Here is a 9,512-nt window from a genome sequence, read left to right as displayed (position 1 = left end):
ATATTGATCAATAACCAGAAGGTTATTAATTCTACTTCACAAACTTCGACAATGCATGCACATTTTAATTTTTGATCAAAAAACAAAGGTAACAAACTCCTATAACAGTGGATAAAATACAAGAAATCAGTCTAACTGAAAAATACCACGTCTACCTTAGAACGTCTATAATATCAATTAAGAAGTCTGCTACAAAACTTACTAACAGGTGGAAAAGGGGCAGCTAGTATCTCTCCAACAAACAAAATCATACCATACAAAATAGATTGCCTGCAGTCAATAAAACAGTAGTAGGGCATCTGAACAAAAAATACATAGGGAAATGGAACATGTCGTTTCGTAGATTACATTAATCCTGTCAATGTTAACCACAATACTGAAGATAGGCCATAATGGCCACATGACCATCTGCCCTGTACTGATAACGAAATTGCGTGTCTTCATTGCTATCATTATAGATTAACATATTTGATTGTTTCAGCACAAAGGTTCCATAATGTCAGGGTAAATTCAAGAATCTTCACACGCACTTAGTAGACCATGTAATAGCATGTTGAAAACTACGCAGGAAAAGCATGGTTCCGAGATACTTAAGTCTTGAGGTCAGTCCAGTCTTACCACGAAAATGAAAAGACTATATGATGTCTGGTGCAGCTCCCTATTCATCAGTAGAGAATCCTTCGATTTATTTACATGAAGATTCTTATTGGGTATGGCTGCATCAATCCAAGTATATATATCTGGATGATTGATTCCACACATGTGGAGCAGATATTGGAGATTATTAAGATTCTAGATTATTTCAAACTTTATTTATTTTTATCCCAGTTCTAGACTTCTAATGTGTGTGAAAGAAGAAAATCTTGACTGGAACACAAAATGGCAACAATAAGAAAAAGTTATCACCGGAGCAATGCAGTTAAGAGTTCCAGATACCTTTCAGAAAGAAGTCACATATATTAGCATATTTTATCAGAACAATTCAATCTGCAAATTAGCAAACATGGACATTCCAGTGCATAGTAGTACGAAAAAGGTGAAAAAACAAGTGAACTATGACACAATGTAACAGCTGAATCAAAAAGGACATGTTAGAATGCGAACATATTGGAGATGAGAATTCCATTGACCTCTTGTTGGACTCTTCAAATCAGATCACTGATGGCGCTTCCAGCAGCGAGGCTTCCCCACGGCAAGGCATCTTTCTGGCTATTGTAGCTCTGGAGGATTCTGCCATCAGTAGATAATCTACCAGGACCTAATGCTTCTCCAACCGGCCATGGCTGCAGCCGTGTCCACATCACCGTGGATGCTCCGCCATATCCGCCTAGACGAGCGCATGCTCTTCATCACCAACCTCTTGTTTAGCCACGATGCCACGGTGGCCACCAGGCGGCTTGAAGCCACAAACGACATGCTTGAGCACACATCGCGATGTTGGGGGCCACACCCGACAGCGACACCATGCAACACGTCATGGCGACATTCATGGAGGCGTTGGCGCGATGCTAGCTCCCGGCATGGGCTGGTTGTAGGGCACTGCTCCTACCCCGTGCAGCGCCCACGCCACCATCGCACCCTATACCATGCAATCAAATTGGCAAATAGAGTGCAAAATAATGGAACAAAATTGACAGAAAGATGAACAATGTGCAAGTAGCAACCTCAAAATACGAGGACTACTCGTTTTGAACTTCCAGAAGACTTGATCTCAGAAAACTTCAATTGAACACAAAGCCGAGTAGCAATGTACCCGGATCAGCAGCCTGATTTTTAGATGGTGTAGCTGGCAAATCTTCAAATCTACTCCCCAAGAAGGAAATCAGGAGCAGATCATGAAGTTAATATACAAAGCTTCCAGAAATCACACATTCACCTACATCCAAAATGAAGCCTCCACCTGCCAAATGTCCCAAAGGCAGTATGTAAGGCAGCGGAATGGATAATCAAATCATAAAACACAATCTAGTATTTACCAGCGATTCAGTATCCTACACGTCGGACTGGATCTCAGAGAGCCTCTGCTTCATCTTGTCTTCTTAGATCTCACCATGTAAGACGAAACCAACAACAACGAATAGAAATAGGCACGGGAAGAGAGGGTGGCAATCTTGGCGAATACCTCGCAGACGCAGAGTCACAGTACTGGCGCTCGTAGCCCTGGAACACCTCGCTGCTTATGATTGCTCCTCTTGATCACCTTTCATGGCATGTATTAAAGATAAATGGTAGCTAACCAGACCTGGCCGCTGCCACAGCCGAGAGGAGGTTGAGTAGTCAGCCGTTTTGCGTAGGTGAAAGCTGCTATGTACGTCCCTGATCCATCGCCTGCCGTCCAGGATCGACCCATGCACTTGAGACAATACTGGGCGCGCATCAAAGCAGACTTCATGGCTATGTCCCGGATCCACCACCCTCTGTCCTGCTTGACCCATCCACAGGAATCAACATCGGACGCACCGGCACGTCGTCAATGCCGACGATCTGTTTCATTGCGAGGTCAAGGGGGACCGCGGAAGGGCCGCACTGGTGCCTGTGCTACGCGCTACTCGCTAGCAATGTCAACTAGGACGGGGCCGCTAGGGTTTGAACAGGGAGGAGGAGACACAACTTGCGTGGATTTTTCGTTGCTTGCATGCGTGGGTATGACGGTTTTGCTGGTTCTTTTGCCGGATCGCATGGGGGTGGGAGAACGTAATTAAGAAGAACGAATCATGTTTGGGGTGGAACGTACGCAGGGAAAACCAACAGCGCATGGGAGGGAGGCTCGACGAAGGGTTCGATGACGTAAGACGGGAAACGGAACGTTGCGTTTTTTAGGCATTATTAATTAATTATTATTAATAATTATTATTATTAGAGAATTAGAGATTAGAGATAGAGATTAGAGATTATTTGTTTCCTAAAAAATCTATTATTTGTTTCCTAAAAAATCTATTATTTGTTTCCTAAAGCAATTTGCATTAATGAAAGAGATCCGTTGATTTGGCTAAGATAGGAAAAAATCTATTATTTGTTTGCTAAAGCAAATTGCATTAATGGGAGAGATCCGTTTATTTGGCTAAGGTAGGAAAGAATCTATTATTTTTTTTCCTAAAGCAAATTGCTTTAATGAGAGAGATTCATTGATTTGGCTAAGGTAGGAAAGAATCTATTATTTGTTTGCTAAAGCAAATTGCATTAATGGGAGAGATCCGTTGATTTGGCTAAGGTAGGAAAGAATCTATTATTTGTTTCCTAAAGCAAATTGCATAAATGAGAGATATTCGTTGATTTGGCTAAGGTAGGAAAGTTAGATCCGTGGTCTTTTGTCATTAGGAAAGTGTTGAAAATAAACCGTACCGGACTACCAACTCCTCCATTAGGTTTTTTTCGCTGGTTAATTTTCGTAGGTTTTTTTGCTGGATTGTCTTGGGTGCGATCGGAGGTTAGGGCCTGGAATGCGTGAGGGCGGGTGGGGGCTTCGGTATGCGGTTTTTTCGGTTCGCGGCGGCTCAGTGTGAGGTGGGACAAGGTAAAAAAATCCATTTTTCCGGTTTGTGGTGGCTTAGTTAGAGGTGGGAGGAGGTACCAAAATAAACCGTGGGAGGTGGGACGAAAAAAAACCTGGAAGCGAGACTACCAACTGCCCCATTAGGAGTAGAGATCCAAATTAGGCCCTGGCCCCATTAACATAACAGGGGATGTTAGTTCCTAATTAAAACGACGGGCCCACATGTCAGGGGGGCCGAGTGGCCAAAACGCACGCACGCGCGGTGGTGCATGCTGGCAACCACCCGACGCGGCGGCGTACACCGATCTCGTCGCTCCGGTGACCAAACGCTGCGCGGAGATGACCCATCGAACGGGCGCGGTGGCCCGCATCGACTGGTGGCTGCGGTTTGAGTGGGGACGGACGGCAGGCGAGTATACGCGGGCACGGAGCATGAGCAGAGGCGAACGGCGGGCTCGCAGCTAGGGAGCAGCGCGGTCGTGGTCGAGGCAGGGGGTTTGCGCTGTGGGGCGGCAGGGGCACGGTTCGCGGCAGCGGCGAGCCGGAGCGGTGGGGGTGAGCCCGCGAGCAGGCGGTGGCCTAGGCAGGAACGAGACTACTAGGGGCATGCGGGAGCGCAGACGGGCGCAGCCGGGCACGACCATGGCACACGCGCGGCCACGACAGTTGCGGGAGTAGGAGACGGTGGCAGGGGCAGCAAGCCGCAATGCGCTGGGCTGGGAGGCGGCTGCGGGCGCGCAGGCGAGTGCGAGCGCGCGAGCGGCCAGGCGGGACGCGGCCGGAGCGTGGCCACGGTGGACAAGAGTGGGGCTGGGCGTGTCGGAACAGGAAGAGGAGCACGGGAAGAGAGGGGGGGCTAGCTCACGGGCGCTGCAGGTGTACGTCGGCGAGGTTCGGGGAAGCCGGTTGAGGAGGAGGTCAGGGAGGCGACAGGTGATGGCGGGGCGGCGGCGGTGACTTGGTGGTGGTCGGCGACGGTGTCGGGGCGCCTAGATTGAGCACTGGGAGGAGGAGGAGCAGGGGATCGAGGGGGGAAATGGACCGGGGGGATTAGGGTTTGGTGAGGCAGGCCATATAGGCCAGGGGCGACGTGGTGGGCCGGCTGGGCCGGTTGGTTCGGCGGCCAGCTGGGCCATTTGGCCCAGTTTGGCAAGGGGGGACCTTTTTCTCTTTTGTTTTGCTTTATTTGTTTTCTTTACTTTTTATTTATTCTTTTCGGTTTTCTTTTAGTTTCTTTTTAAATTTAGTTTTACAAAAAGTACTACTAACACCTAATTTGGTATTAATAAATATACTACAGCCACATCAATTATGCCGCCCAAATAAAGTAGTTTAATATTTTTTAATTTCAAAAGGCATTTAATTAATTGTTTTTTGCTACTATTTTACTTATTTTAGAGTAGTTAAACATTTTATAAAAATGTGGTTTCTCCACCATAATTGCCTATGCATTATTTGGCACAAACCAAATATTTTAGTTTTAATGTTTGAAAACTTTTGCCGTTTGACTTGATTTTAAATTTTGAATTCGAACGGGATTGAATCATCGGGAGATTAACAATAGTAACCGAGGTGACGTGGCATCATTAACAGAGGTTCACTACCCTGCAAAAAAATAGAGGTTCACTGTAGCTTAATTATCTGGGCGTTACAGGCCTCCCCTCCCCTCCTTTATATATGTGGGCAGGGGGCACCCCAAAGGCACATCAATTGTTCTCTTAGCCGTGTGCGGTGCCCCCTCCATAGTCTACTCCTCCGGTCATAGCGTCGTAGTGCTTTGGTGAAGCCCTGTGTGGATCACATCACCATCACCGTCACCACGCCGTCGTGCTGACTGAACTCTCCCTCGACCCTCTACTGGATCAACAGTTTGAGGGACGCCATCAAGCTGAACGTGTGCTGAACACGGAGGTGCCATACGTTCGGTACTTGGATCGGTTGGATCGTGAAGACGTTCGACTACATCAACCACGTTAACCTAACATTTCCGCTTTCGGTCTACGAGGGTACGTGGACTCACTCTCTTCCCCTCTCGTTGCTATGCATCTCCTAGATAGATCTTGCGTGATCGTAGGAATTTTTTTGAAATTGCATGCTATGTTCCCCAACAATGGGGGCTATTCCTACATGAGTAGATCTCGTCTACATCATGTCATCATTCTTATTCATTACTCTGTTTCTCCATTAACTTAATACACTAGATTCATGCTGGATAGCGGTCGATGTGTGGAGTAATAAGAGTACATGCAGGCAGGAGTCGGTCTACTAATCTTGGACGTGATGGCTATATATTGATCATTGCCTTGGATATCGTCATAATTATTCAATCTTCTATCAATTGCCCAACAGTAATTTGTTTACCCACCGTGTGCTATTTCTTGAGAGAAGCCACTAGTGAAATCTATGGCCCCCGGGTCTATTCTTTATCATATTTGCTTTGAGATCTATTTTTATTCGCATTCCAGATCTATTATTCCAAAAACTCAAAAATACCTTGCTGCACTTTTTATTATCTATTTTATTTTGTGTTATTGTGAGATCTATTTATCCAAAATTATACAAACCAATCTATATTTTAACCGAGGAGGGATTGACAACCCCTCGTACGCTTCGGGTTGCAAGTATTTGTTCTTTGTGTGCAGGTACCGTTTACATAGTGTTGCTTGGTTCTCCTACTGGATTGATACATTGGTTTCACAACTGAGGGAAATACCTACCGTAGTTGTACTGCATCAACACTTCCTCTTTGGGGCAATACCGACGCAATTTCAAGTGGCATCAAAAGGAATTTTTGGTGCTGTTGCTGGGGAGACATCATCAACATCTATCAGGTTCCTAATCACAAAGCTCATCTCCTTGCAATTTACATTATTTTCCATTTGCCTCTCATTTTCATCTTCCCCACTTCACAAAAAATGACCATTTTATTCGCCTTCTTTTCCGTTCGCCGTTTTCCTGTCAGATCTATTTTTGTTTGCAATCTTGTTTGCGATGTCACAAGAAAATACCAAGTTATGTGATTTTTCCAATACCAATAATAATGATTTTATTAGCACTCCGATTTCTCCTGCCACCACTAGTGCGGAGTCTTGTGATATTAATGCCGCTTTATTGAATCCTGTGATGGAAGATCAATTTTCTAGTACTTCTAATGAGGATGCCGTGTCCCATCTAAACACATTCGTAGAATTGTGTGATATGCAAAAGAAAAAAGATGTGGACAATGATATTGTGAAGTTGAAATTATTTCCTTTCTCTTTGAGGGATCGTGCAAAAAATTAGTTTTCTTCTTTGCCTCGCAATAGTATCGATTCTTAGAATAAGTGCAAAGATGATTTTATTACTAAGTATTTTCTGCTCGCAAAAATTATTTCCCTTAGAACTCAAATCATAAATTTTAAGCAACTTGAGCATGAACATGTTGCACATTCTTGGGAAAGAATGAAATTGATTCTAAGAAATTGTCCTACTCATGGTTTAAATCTTTGGATGGTTATACAATTTTTTTATGTGGGATTGAATTTTGTTTCTAGAAATCTTTTAGATTCTGCCACGGGTGATACTTTTATGGATATTACTTTGGGTGAAGCTACTAAATTGCTAGATAATATCATGGCAAATTATTCACAATGGCATACCGAAAGAGCACCTACTAGTAAAAAAAGTTAATTCAGTTGAAGAAATTAGTACTTTGAGTGAAAAAGTTGATGCTCTTATGAAATTAGTTTCTAACAAAAGTGCTCCTATTAATCTCAATGATGTGCCTTTGTCTACTTTGATTGAGAAAAATACTGATCCCGTAGATGTGAATTTTGTCTCGCGAAACAATTTTAATAACAATGCTTATAGAGGTAATTTTAATCCTAGGCATTTTCCTGGAAATTCCTATAATAATTATGGTAATTCTTATTACAATAATAATAGAAAGACCTCTGATCTTGAGAATAATATTAAATAATTTATCAATGCTCAAAAAGCTTTCAATACTACGATAGAAGAAAAGTTGAATAAGATTGATGATATGTCTAGGAGTATTGATAGAATTTCTCATGATGTAGAAAATCTCAAGATTAAAAATTTTCCACCCAAGGTTGATATTAATGAGTCAATTAAAGCTTTATATGTTTCTATGGATGAAATTAATAAAAGAACCGCTATGCTTAGAGCTAAAGAGAATATTTATAAAGAGCATTTTCTAGTGATTGCTTTCATAAAAATATTGAAGATCTTAAAACAATTGGTGTTTCTTCTATCGATTCCTTGTTTAGTAAAATTAAAATTGATGATAAATGGAATGAATAAGAGTTAAATTTATCTAGAAGGCGTCCCGATAATTTGAAGGGTGAAAATCTTGATGATAAAGCTGATAAAAGTGGGTTTGGAAAGGTCAAAACTTTAACTAGTTCTGTGCGCACTCTTTTGAATTAGAAAGACTTTAATTATGATATTTGCTCTTTGATTGAATGTATTGTTGGGGAACATAGCATGCAATTTCAAAATTTTCCTACGATCACGCAAGATCTATCTAGGAGATGCATGGCAATGAGAGGGGGAGAGTGTGTCCACGTACCCTCGTAGACCAAAAGCGGAAGAGTTAGTTTAACGCGGTCGATGTAGTCGAACGTCTTCTCGATTCAACCGATAAAGTACCGAACGTACGGCACCTCCGAGTTCTGCACACATTTAGCTCGATGACGTCCCTCAAACTCTTGATCTAGCAAAGTGTCGAGGGAGAGTTTTGTCAGCACGACGGCGTGGTGACGGTGATGGTGAAGTGATCCGCGTAGGGCTTCGCCTAAGCACTATGACAATATGACCGGAGGCGTAAACTATGGAGGGGGCGCCACACACGGCTAGGAATCAATGTTGTGTGTTCTAGAGGTGCCCTCCCCACATATATATAGGTGGGGGAGGGAGAGGGGCTACAGGGGGCGCCCCAAGTAGGAGTAATCCTACTTGGGCGCCTCCTCCAAGTCGGCCTCCCCCTTCCATATCCATCAGAGGGGGAAGGAAAGAGAGGGGGGAGGGGAAGGAAAGGGGGAGGCCGAATCCTCCCCTTTCCTTCTCCCTTACTTTCATTTCCTTCTCCCTTCCCTTCCTTTCCTTCTCCTCCTATTCAGCCTATAGGGGGCACACCAGCCCCTTTTGGGGCTGGTCTATCCAACTCTTGGCCCATTAGGCCCATTTAGCTTGCCAGGGGTTGCCCGGAACCCCTTCCGCTGGCCCGATACATACCTGATACCCTTAGAACACTTCCGGTGTCCGAATACTATCGTCCTATATATATGAATCTTTACCTCTTGTCCATTTCGAGACTCCTCGTCATGTCCGTGATCTCATCCAGGACTTCGAACAACATTCGGTCACCAAACCACATAACTCATATAATACAAAATCATCATCGTACGTTAAGCGTGCAGACCCTACGGGTTCGAGAACTATGTAGACATGACCGAGACACCTCTCCGGTCAATAAGCAATAGAGGAACCTGGATGCTCATATTGGTTCCCACAAATTCTACGAAGATCTTTATCGGCCGTACCGTAATGACAACATACATTATTCCCTTTGTCATCGGCATGTTACTTGCCCGAGATTCGATCGTCGGTATCTTCATACCTAGTTCAATCTCATTACCGGCAAGTCTCTTTACTCGTTCCGTAATTCATCATCCCTCAACTAACCCTTTAGTCACATTGCTTGCAAGGCTTATTATGATGTGCATTACCGAGAGGGCCTAGAGATACCTCTCCGATACTCGGAGTGACAAATCCTAATCTCGATCTATGCCAACCCAACAAACACCTTCGGAGATACCTGTAGAGCATCTTTATAATCACCCAGTTATGTTGTGACGTTTGATAGCACACAAGGTATTCCTCCGGTATTCGGGAGTTGCATAATCTCATACTCAAAGGAATATGTATAAGTCATGAAGAAAGAAATATCAATAAAACTTAACAATCATTATGCTAAGCTAACAGATGGATCTTGTCCATCGCATCATTCTCCTAATGA

The sequence above is a fragment of the Triticum dicoccoides genome, chromosome 7A (assembly GCF_002162155.2).
Source record: "Triticum dicoccoides isolate Atlit2015 ecotype Zavitan chromosome 7A, WEW_v2.0, whole genome shotgun sequence".
In the NCBI taxonomy this organism is placed as follows: domain Eukaryota; kingdom Viridiplantae; phylum Streptophyta; class Magnoliopsida; order Poales; family Poaceae; genus Triticum; species Triticum dicoccoides.
The sequence above is the reverse complement of the archived record's forward strand: the minus strand, read 5'-3'. Positions refer to the sequence as shown.